Source organism: Chrysoperla carnea, chromosome 2 (genome assembly GCF_905475395.1).
Source record: "Chrysoperla carnea chromosome 2, inChrCarn1.1, whole genome shotgun sequence".
Taxonomy (NCBI): Eukaryota; Metazoa; Arthropoda; class Insecta; order Neuroptera; family Chrysopidae; genus Chrysoperla; species Chrysoperla carnea.
In genome coordinates, this window is record NC_058338.1 from 38,871,245 (window position 1) to 38,883,254 (window position 12,010).

Genomic DNA, 12,010 nt, shown 5'->3' on the forward strand with positions numbered 1-12,010 from the left:
AAAGAGTGTTACGGTAAGTTATCTTTATCATATTTCACCAATCTGCCATAGTGAAACAAAGATAGCTCTGCCTTTAGATCAGAGGCTGTCTCTTTCTAAAGTTGACACCATTTTTCAACACAGAAAGTATATGAAATGCGCTGTTTAGTATTACAATGTCTATGGTGGTATTAAATTTTAAATCATACGTTTGGTTTTGCCCTTTTTTAGGTCTTATCATCATATGAGAACAAGTACTCACAATACCTACTATCCCTGAAAGAGGTGTTTATTATTTATATCAGGCATGGCGAGTCATTTTAAGTCGAAGTCACCATTGTTATAACTTTATTGTGTGTCTTTATGTTGTTATCCAAGTCTGCATTGCTCATAAAGGAGGAAGAAGGACGGATATACGACTCTTCTATCTATCTCAGTTTCTCTCATAGTAATAGGTAGAAAAACAAATGTTGTTCCTCTGTCTTCCTTGTATTTTAGGTTATCACTACCTTATTCGTATGTTAAGTTAGGAGTCCGAGGATAGTAAGTCACGTTTGCTCATGCCTGATTTATATTATCCTCTGAGATACTTTGAACCACTTTGAAATTTGTACATGGTACTCGGCTTCTGCACTTGGTGTAAACACTATAAAATAAAAAAAAAAACTTGTTGTCAAGGGGATTCTATTACCATCAGCTCCCTTACTATAATAAATACTACATAACATGAAGTGTAATGATATGTGTTGTATTTTTTTTTTAAACTAACATGGTTGGTTAGAACCATATTTATAGTAAAGCTTGTCAGTTGTCATACTGCATTGTAAATTTCATTTACTTATTTTCTCTTCGTGTATAAATTAATTATTTTTACCACCCACTGTATGTCTTTCCAATATTGGTTACTTTACTAATTCTCTCTCTATAATACAGTTTTTTCTATAATGAAACTTTTCGTTACTAAATAATTTTGTTTTTTTCTCTGCATGGGTTTATTTCTAATTCAATATAAAAAGAGATACCATATTAAAAGAGATACATTGAAGATTTCAATCAATTATTCAACTTAGTCGTTGTTTCTCACATTTTCTAGATTTGTTTGTGGTTCTAAAAAAGATAATCACAAGGATGCTCAATGAAAAAAATGTTATATTGGTTTTTTAAAGCAATGAATGTATGGTAATGCTGAATAGATGGAAAACATCCATATTTTGAAAAATCGTCGTATTTTAAAACAAATTACGGATGCTGTGCAGTGAAAGATGATATAATGGTCTGAAATTGCCCATCAAATACACTTGTCATCAGAACCACTGTAGCTTATTCGAAAGCTTGTACATACTCGCTTTTAATTATAAGAAGGTGACGAAATTTGTTTGCCAGAAAGCTTATACTTGCTTTCGAAAGCTTAAATGCTTTCAAAGCTTTTCTGACATTATTCAAAAGCTTCGAAAGCACACTCTTCGCAAATTGAAAAAAGCTCGTATTAAATCTACAAGGTTAGCGTCAAAGAAGGTAAAAATAAGCTTTATTTTGGTAAGCACCTATTTGGATTGAAAACTGAACTCGGATCCAATAGTTTGAATGAATTTTGTATTACTTTTTTCAGTAGTGTCCATTTTTCCAGGTTGAGTAATAGGGTAACTGAGGCTTCTGCTCAGCTACGACAATGGTAGATCATAAGTATCGTTTCATCATGTTTATACAATGGTGTTTTTTTACACTATATGACAGGTCATTCGAGTTACAATAATTATATTCCATCTATTGACAGACATGTATATATTACTGTTAATGATACCGATATGTTGTTAATAAAACAACTATGAACTCATAAATATATAACACCCATATTCACTACCCACACACATAAACACATTTATCAACCCTTCTAGATTTCAACCATACATAAAGCCACCCATTAATCATCAACTAGTCACCAGTGTATATTTTAAACACTCGATAATTTAATCTACGCGCATACCATCACCATAGTTGTAATATGTAAGTATGTAGTATTTGACACAGTATATAGATTTTAAATAAATAGGATTTTACAGTTTATTAATATTGGAATTCATAACTAATATTGAATTTATTATTTATAAATTAAATAAATATATAAATATATAAATATATTTTATGTATACTATACTGCTTTTACGATTGAGATAAAAATAGAATTGTTTTATGATGGCCAAACAACTCAAGATATTACTAAATATTCAATCAACCTGTCGTAGAATAAATTTCTGAGAAATTGATGAAAGACCTGTGATGTTCAAGTAAGGAAAAGAGACCAAAAAATTGGAACCGAAGTTTTCTTTCGACTATCTTTGCAGCTCACTTCTGTATGTCCGCTTATTGTAGTTAAAAATCGAAAAATTTTTAAGCACCCAGGCCGTCTATTTTATTCCAAACTTCCAAGGCTAATTGACATACGTATTTTTATTTGGACAAACGGATATTTTAAAGGATTTGATGCGGGCTAAATACGGATTGTTTTTTGCACAAAAGATATTTCAAAAGTACAAACTCTAGGCAATTTAGTCTCTTATGTTAATAAAATTTTATGTATTCTTTATAGCCAGCGACATAATGCTCTAATATTATGGTTTGAATATGCACTTTGGTCCTTCATATATTGACCGCCAAATTCATGAAGTTTCCCGAGAGTTTTTCAGAATATTCAATGTTGTTTGTAAACCTTCATCACCAACTAATTCACTTCGTTTCTGAGTCAGCTGGCCCATTCTATTGTATTTTAACAAATTTTGGTGCCTCTCATAATAATCAAGATATTCAAAAGAAATTTCGAGCATACACTACCACAACCATTACCACTGACATTCCGTTTGAAAAAGTTCAAACAAGAAACATTACATTATCCTCTTAGTTTCAATTAAATATTATCCATTATACGTTCATGATTTCATATCGCGCCCTTTATGAAAAGATATTAATCACCCTAACGTACTACTGTAACGAATCCTTCATTATCAATTGGGAATTGATCGCTAAATCGGCTCATTCTTACATACAAATAATTTATTGTAACAGGCCTTTCAGTTGAAATTGTTCGTAAAGTTCATTAAAGTGTATTTGATCGCCCATTGTTTTCAATAAAAATTTTTATCAAACCTTTAATATTAAATTGCCTTTATTGAAAGTTGGAATTTTTAAATTTTCAACGCAAATGGAACCAGTCCCAGAAAAACTCTTCGTTCATGATACAGGCATATATTGTAAATACCTTTAGAAAGTGAGCCTCCGGTAATTTGATTTATGTTATGATTTGGTTTGAAGTTTTCAATGTCTATTTTTAGATATTTCCAAGCCAGCCACAATCGATATTCTTTGTTTTTGTGGTAAAAATTTGTTTTTATTAACACAACCTGCAACAAGCCTACAAAAAAATCAGTATTTAAAAAAAAAAAAATTAGACTGTAAAGTTGATATACAACTGAATGCGAATTCGTTTTTGATAAATGTGTAATTTTATGTTACTACTTTATTACCTAACTAATTGTAGGTAAGTAATAATTACTACACGTATAAATTTGTACCAAATTTTCTGTTTAAGTTGTATCAATTTTTTTGCTTAATAAATTAAATTTTAAAGAAATCCTTAGAGATCGGACCTTTATTGTAAAACCAAAAACACATTTAAAATTTATACCTATTTAATTATAAATTATACAACAAGCTGGTTCCAACTACGTAGGTAAATGGTTTTGTTCTTAATTGTAAAAAAAGGTTATTTATTTGGTAAATTTAATTGCACCATTGTGAATTTAATGTTTTTAAGGATCAACATTGACCACATTCATTAGAAAATTTCTTTTTGTAACTAGAAAAATTGTGTTATTTTATATGCAAACAAATATATTTGTTTTATTACAAACAGTTAAAAGGTGTTTGTTACTTAAAAATAGTGTAGCGATGAAGATGGGATAATTTAGAAGTACAGTAACAAGGAATAAGGTAAATTATATAAAGAAAAAATATCCTAATTAAGTTCATTTCTCAAAATTATATTATAACCTCGTAAAATCGAATAACAATAAACCTCTTTTCATCTTCGCGCCGATAGGAAAATAAAAATTAATCGTATTCGTTGTGTGCGAAGTCATGGTAGGGACAATAAAATCGATGCCAGCGCTTCCAGTGAAAAATTTTGGCGATAAAGGAGGCTGTTATGACTTATTTGCAATTCTTTACATGTGAATGTTATAGAAAATGTCAAATAAAAATTATAGAAAAAGACTAATTAATTAAACTTAATGAATTAAAAATTGTAAAATAAGAAATCAAATTGCACAAATATTATTTTTCAAATGCAAATTATCATAATTATTAATTTAAATTTGTGAGACAATAATATTAAATTTTCAATGTAAGTCATAAATGCAATCCATACACTTATATATTCCATACAATTAAAGTAGTGTATCGTTACCATGAAGAAAGCAGTTTCTATACAAAAATTTAAGAAACGTTTTTCTAGCACCCTTGGCGTTAAAGCTATCTATGCTTTAACGCCATCGTAGTATTTTAATATTAAGTTCGCAGTGACATTTATTTTATCATTTATAATTAAGTCTACTTTAAAAACGTTCTGAAAAGGTTTTATCAATAAGCTAGTCCTTTAGGGTTATAATCGCCAAAATCCAAAATTTTTACGGATTTTTCGATTTTTGACAAAGCTACGTTCGGGGTCACAAACTTGGATTATTCATTAGAATAACATAATAAAAAAGTCTTCGAAAAATCAGAGCTACCGGATTTGATGCAGACTGTAATGTGTAAAGTTACTGTTTTATTTATAAAATTTTAACTATATAGGTACTTCAAATACACTACTCCTAGTTCAAATTTTCTTAAACGGACGTATAATTTCGATTAAATTAATTAAATTTCGTATTAAAGTTAAAAAGACTTAATAATAGATATTGTTAGAAATTATAAAAGCGTTCAAAGATAAAATATATATAGAGATGAAATTTTCTGGACAACAATTTATGAAAATATAATATATACGTACTGTAAAGAAGTTAGTAGCTTGGAAAAGTATTCATTTCATCATTAAAGTTATATGTATGTGTTGTATGTATACAACAAAACATATCTGCAGAAGGAAAACCGACAGAATGGTTAACGCAGGCGTTATGTATCATAATATATATTATATCAGAGAATACGGTAAATTTCTCAACGCCGAATCAACTAGATTTCTGCCGAGACATTGTTGGCTATACCATACTTTTAGTTTAGTCAGTGCATCGACGCGTTTTGAACGCGTACCGTGTCTGATCGAATGAACAATTTCGAAATACGTTATCGGTGTATGTATTTACGTCAAACATGTTGTGTTTATATAAACTTTACGAGATATATAAATATGAAAAGCAAAATTTTCGTTTAATTAAAATGTGTAAACATTTTTAAAGTGAATTGTTTAAAATCCATTGTGAGAAACTGAAAATCTAAATATTACAAAAAAAAACTTTTATTATTTTTAGTGAAAATTTTTACGATTTCATATGTAAATTTTTTTTAATTTAAGATACATCTTTTCAACGCTTTTAGAGACAAGTGTAAATCATTTTTATAGTCACTATAAAAAAACTATATTGAACGATTTTTTTCCTCTTCTCGAAAACAATAAAAAGGATCGAAATAAGACATACTTTTTGTTTGTTTATTAAAGTATAATAGATTTTGACATATTGAAAACATCTGCTTTTATTCAATTCACATCTCATGTTATTTTTTCCACGAATTTTTTTTCATATGTCAATTAATGTAGAAATTGAAATTTCTGACATTTATTACAAAAAATTCCTTGTGTAAGAAACCAATCTACAATAGTAGTTAAGTTTGCCAATTTTTTTGTTTTTGATATATTACACTAAAAACGAAGTTTCTTCTGCAGTGTTTCAGCTTGAATAAATGTGTTTTGGTCGAATATTGTGGTGGTCACTTGACATGATGCATTTCAATTTGAAGTAGGTCAAACTAGAAATGATAATTTAATTTGTGTAATTATTGTAATGCATATGGTTGGGTTAGTTTGTATAAGAAAATCTGTCCTAATTTGATTTCGTAATGTGTTTCCTTACACTGTTTTTACGTACTTTATGTCCTCAGATTAATTAGATTTGTAGTTGTCTAATGTTGATATTTTATGTTCCATTTGAAATATAACGGTAATAGAAATGAAATCCTTTTTTTGAATGTTTATATTTAAACAATTGAGGAGTAATAATAATGAAAATAAAATTCATTTTAGCCATTAATCAAATTAAATATCTTTCGATGTAAACTACTATATTTAAAAACATGTTGACTTGAGGTCATAGAAATAAAAGTTTTGTGGAAAGTCATGCTTAGATTGTTCTTACAAATCGACATTTTCTTGTATGGTACTTATCTGGAATATTTTGAATTTAGTGACCAACTTAAAATTTACGAATTTTCGTTATTATTTAGCTTAAAGTTGTTTTCGATGTAGAATAACGAAAATTGAAAAAATTATCGTTTTTTCGAAAATAAATATAAGAAATAACTTTTCGTTTTCAATACTAACATTTAATTCTGATGATAAACACTTGACTGCTTAAGGCACAAGGAACGTAATCTAGCAATGCTTACATAAATCAGAAAATTTCGACGAACTTTTACTGGTTTCATTCTCTAGTTCTTTCGCCTAAGCGTTTCATCGATGTGAAATGTTCCCATAAACTCAAAAGAAGTATTTTCAATATAATTTCCTGGATTGTACTTTTTAATAAGCTTCAAGCGCCAATATGTGCGACAAAATCTGAAAAATTCAATTTAGATCACAAATGTTAAGAAAATTTGAAAAATTGATTGTCCATTAGCTAGAATTCTAAACATTTTTGGAGAGTATTTGTTTTAACCTCAAATAAAGGCTAATTTATAAGATTTCAGATAGTTCATATTTTTGCTAAATATTATTTGTGTGGCATTTCATAGGGCCTCTAATGTTATTTTAATTTAATTTACTCTAAGAAATTTTACAAACCCTTTCCTGTCGTATTATAAAACAAGTATTTTATTATACAGTTTTTTCTAAACATTACATTATTAACTTTTTCCTTTAAAGACAATTACCAACCGTGTTGCATTAATAACTAAGCGTGTTGCATACTTGATCCATGTATTTTCTTTAATTTATTTTATCTTCCTCATTTATTCCAGTATTTATTTTTTTTTTTTCGTAGTTGTTTAAATTAAATAGACGACCACCTAGAATAAGTTTATAATTAACTTTTAAAATAAATTTTTGATATGATCAATAATTTGTTCAAATTTGCGATTAAAATAAGAAAAAAAATCAAATAAATAGTAAACTAAACTAAAATGTTTATCTCTCTATCTATTTATCTATTGTAGAGAACCCGGGATATTTGTTTATAATTATTCTTCTGCCTGGTAAATTGACGAGTAAATTTTTTTAAGAAAAAAACACTTTTTTGTATTTATCCTGTTTCAAAGTTAAAAAAATTTATTAAAAGAATTAATTGAATACCAAAAATGTAACAACTTTTTAATTCGATTTATTTTATCTCCTTTCACTAGCGTTTCCAACCTTTTAAGACTCGTCTCGATAAAATATTTTGATTTGCCTTAGAATTTCATATGTCATATCATAACCATGATTTATTAAAATTATGTATTGCCAATTTCAAGAAAATGTTGTTGCTGGAGTTGCCACATAACCTGATGAATATAATCATAATCAAATCATTCGATTATAGGTCGTAAAAAATTTACAACCAAGTTTTCTCAAGATATAAATAAGGAAACTGCAGTTTCAGTAATGAAAATACTAAACGTTTTTAAAGTTATCTTGTTTGGTATCTTTAAAAACTAAATATAAACAAGTGAAAACAAAAAATTGACTGAATTACTTGTTAAAATACCCTGTATAGAAAGTGTTGAATATCAGTGCTTGCACTATTTTTTTTTTCGTTTTCGGGAATATTTCACAAGACTACTAGTTGAAGCTAATTTTCAACTGCCGATCTTTTATATTTTTGGATTCAATGGATATCAAAGTTTTGTCATAATTTGCGCCCTCGCGGGTAAACTGTGATTTTTACGCAAAAAAACTTTGTTAATTTTTATGTTTATTTTTATTGTTTATTTTAAGAACAATTTACACATTCAAACTTTTGTTCTATTTCTAACGAAGATAGGAGCTACGGACCCAAGACGTAATTGACATATGTTGCTCATTTACAAATTCAATCTCTCTTTTTACTTCCCGAGCCAGTTTTAAAAATTTTAGCTTGATATATTTTTTCGTCTTTGAGCTGTCGTGTCTACGGTCAGACGGAGAGACAACCAAAAAAGGGTTAATTAGGTGATTTTATGAACACCTATACCAAAATTTTTTTCGTATCATACAAACTTGAAACTAAATTAAATATACCTTATATATACCTTGTATATACGGAGTACAAATCGTATATTGCTCGTTTAAAGTTTAAAGATTGCTTAAAATAATTAGAAACATCTGTTATATATTTAAAAGTATCCCATTTAATTTTTTTCCTCAGAATGAGTAATCCGGTTTTAAACTTTGTAAAAACCTATAAATTATTTTGAAGAAAGAAAATTACAATTGAATTGTATCACGTCACTAAGTATAAAGATACATATAGTAGCAATATTCTTTACGAATAATCAATTTAAAATAAAATGAATAATGTCATATTGATGTATGCATGATTGATTTATTATGCATTTTAGAATAAATGCACTTTCCTAATGTATGTACATATCTACTTACTTTACTGAGAATAATAGCACGAATAGCTAAATTAATAAATTTATAAAGAAATATTTCGATATGAATATAAAAAGCTTGTGAGCGGCAGAGTCTTATTATTTAAGTCATATTTCCCCCTTGTTATATATTTCTTATTAAATGGTGCATTTTAATGAAATGGAATTTCCCATTTCTTTTCTAGTTCTGAAAAATATTCTATATTCATAATATAGCAGTAAGGATGGCTGTAAAGATGAACCCTTCAAAAAGCAACCCTAAACATCAACCAAACCTCCTTTCCGATTTTTAACAATCTAGCTTAATTTTAGAAGTCTGTACAGAAGTTTAAGGCCATAAAAATCACATCAAATTTCGACAGAAAAAAGGGTTATGAAAAGCTATATAAAACTGCCTCACCCTCCCTGCTCTTTTGTTTATCATCGAGATTGTGCATAAGTCTATATTTTTAGGGAAAACATGAATAAAAATCATTTTTTTCTGTTTTGAAATAAATTAATTATTTAACTGTCATAAATTTTTTATTTATTTCTAAATTTTTAAGCAAGAACTTTTAAGCTTACGATTATTTTAAATTGTGATATCTTTTAAGGGTTCCGTACTTTCAAGGGCCAAACAGGACTCTTAATATATATTTTCGTGTGTGCATGCCTAAAATTTCTGTATATATTGAGGTTTCCATTCTAATTTGCTCAGCTTAATATTTCTTCAATGATCCGTTTTTGGGAAAAAATTACTGATGTAAAAGTTTTTCTATTTAAATTTTTTATATCGAATGCAGGCCTCGAATTGGATAGCTTGGAAAAAGAAGGCAAGTTTAAATTAAGATATTACCAGTAAAATGCATCCAGTAACTGATTTGGTCCAAAATACTTTTACCAGATACCAGTAATTAAATTTACTAAAATTTAACTACTTTTGAAGTCGACCCTAGTACCTCATTTGGTTAAAGTGTATCCAATTTCGTTCGAGATATGTCTAGAGGAGTGGGTTCGATTCCCGGCGTCACAAAAAAATAATTTAAATAATGGTTGTGATGGATTAGTGTAGTTCATCAGCGGATAGGTGTTAAAACAAATATATGGTATCACAATGGGCCCTATGGCCTTTGTGTGTCTCTCGTGGACAGCTAATATAACCTAACCCAACTTCTTTTGAATATATCTGCTTTGAAATGCTTTTATACTCAAATATTTATACTTTTTAAAAAGTTAAGTCTGCCCCAAATTTGAAAATTTTGTGTTGATATTTTAACAGGGCACATATAATAATACAAATCAATATTGGTTCTTGACTAAAATATTTTGGTACTTTCGGGTTTTGGACGATCGTCCGAAAAAAGAGAAAATTATTATGGGTAACAATTATTTTGGAATAGAAAAATATTAGAATAGTATTTCTTGATATAATCCTTAAAAGATAAAATAAATATTTGGAGTAGAAATATTTAAAATTAGTAGTAGAAAGATTGTGGACAGAAAATCAAAAATTAAAAATAATTTAATGTTTAAATATAATATTAATTTATTAATTATTGACATCTTAATTAAGTGAAATAATTAAAATAGCCAATTATTATTATTTACATACTTTTTATTATGATGATAGATACAGACCAATCATATATATATTTGGACAGACATGAGTTTTCAGTTAATTTGCCATGTAGTAAATTCTTTTTATGATATTTTACCACATAGATAATATTTATATTTAATTAATAAATAAAACTGATAACATTATTTTAGCATTATAAATAATATAATTAATTCATACGGTAATTCAGTGGCGAATTTGATACTTATTGGTAATTTTCATAATATATTTTACCTTTCAATTTAGTTTTGCTTCGTACCTGCAGAATAGGAAATAACTTATTAAAAATAACAAATTGCAACAACTAAAAATTTCCAATTTTTTCAGGTTTGAAAAAAAATCGTATTAAAAATCTGGAGAAAATTTGGAATTGTCGTACCTTGTAATGATGCAAATCTGTATTTTTTCGATTTTTTTGCATTTTTGTTTTGTAATGTTGCGGCTAGTAATCAGTTTTTGAAAAAAAAACCTTTGGCACTATCCGAAAGTACATAAAAAACCTTCTATTGAAAAAAAGTTACAATGCGAAGATTTTCCTGTACAAGCTGTTTTACAGAAAAATTTGTCTTTCTTGAAAATCAGGTTATAAATCGGGCTAAAATATACCACACTTTTTTATGATCAAAAATAATGTAAATCTTTTCCCTGGATTTAAATTCAATTACTTCATTTTTCGAAAAGTTATCAGAGAAAGTTGAAAATCTGAGGTTAATACTGTTTTCTTGAGATTTTGAGGTTATTTTGATTTGTGGATTCGATAACAGGCAGCTCAATAGAGAAATTCATAACAAACAATTATTTTTCCTCAATCCGATCAATTGAAGCCAAGATATTCAAGAAAAGGCCATCAAAGAAATGTAGACGTAAAAATTGCGTGCAAAAGAACCGGAACCGGAAAACATTTTACTCTGTTTTTAACCCCCGAACTAAAAAAAGGGGTGTTATAAGTTTGATCGCTATGTGTGTGTGTGTGTCTGTGTGTTTGTCTGTCTGTGGCATCGTAGCCCTAAAAAAGGGAACCTATTTTAATTTTTAATAGCACTAAATGGTCGAGCCAACTCGATTTAGAACATTTTATAGCTAAGTTTCTAGAAATCGGTTTACAAGGAATAAATCGCATTTGTCGGGGTTTATTAAATTTTGTAAATTTCACTTGCTTACGAAAGAAATCTATTAAAAAAATGAGCCATTTCCCAAAATTTTACGAATTTGTTATCAAAATTCGGTGGAGTAACCCAACTAAAAGTAAAATTTTTTTTGAGAACTTGTTTTGTCCAATATCAGACTATTATATTTGCCGCTAAACAATTGCGATGAAAAATCTCTAAATCCGCTTCTGCATACATATGCGATGGGTGTAAAGTGCATATTTTTGAATATATTACTTCAATATTCCTATATATACAGCGTAATAGACTGCAGCATAGCAGTTTGTACATCAAAACATACAGAATATTGTGCATACAAAATGTAACGTATACTGCTGACTGAAATTTTTAAAGTTAAAAGGGTTCTATGGGTTATTCGTTTCTTATCAGGATTGTAAAATTCAAGTTTACCGGTGTCTGCCTAACACACGAATTCAGTAGAACACGAAAACACAACTCTAGTAGAACA

General features: G+C 28.2%; 1 protein-coding gene across 1 annotated transcript in view; it reads left to right on the forward strand.

The window, feature by feature from the left end:
* Positions 1 to 12,010, forward strand: part of LOC123292679 (nose resistant to fluoxetine protein 6-like) — a 160,505-nt gene that overhangs the window by 21,935 nt on the left and 126,560 nt on the right. The window lies entirely within an intron of this gene.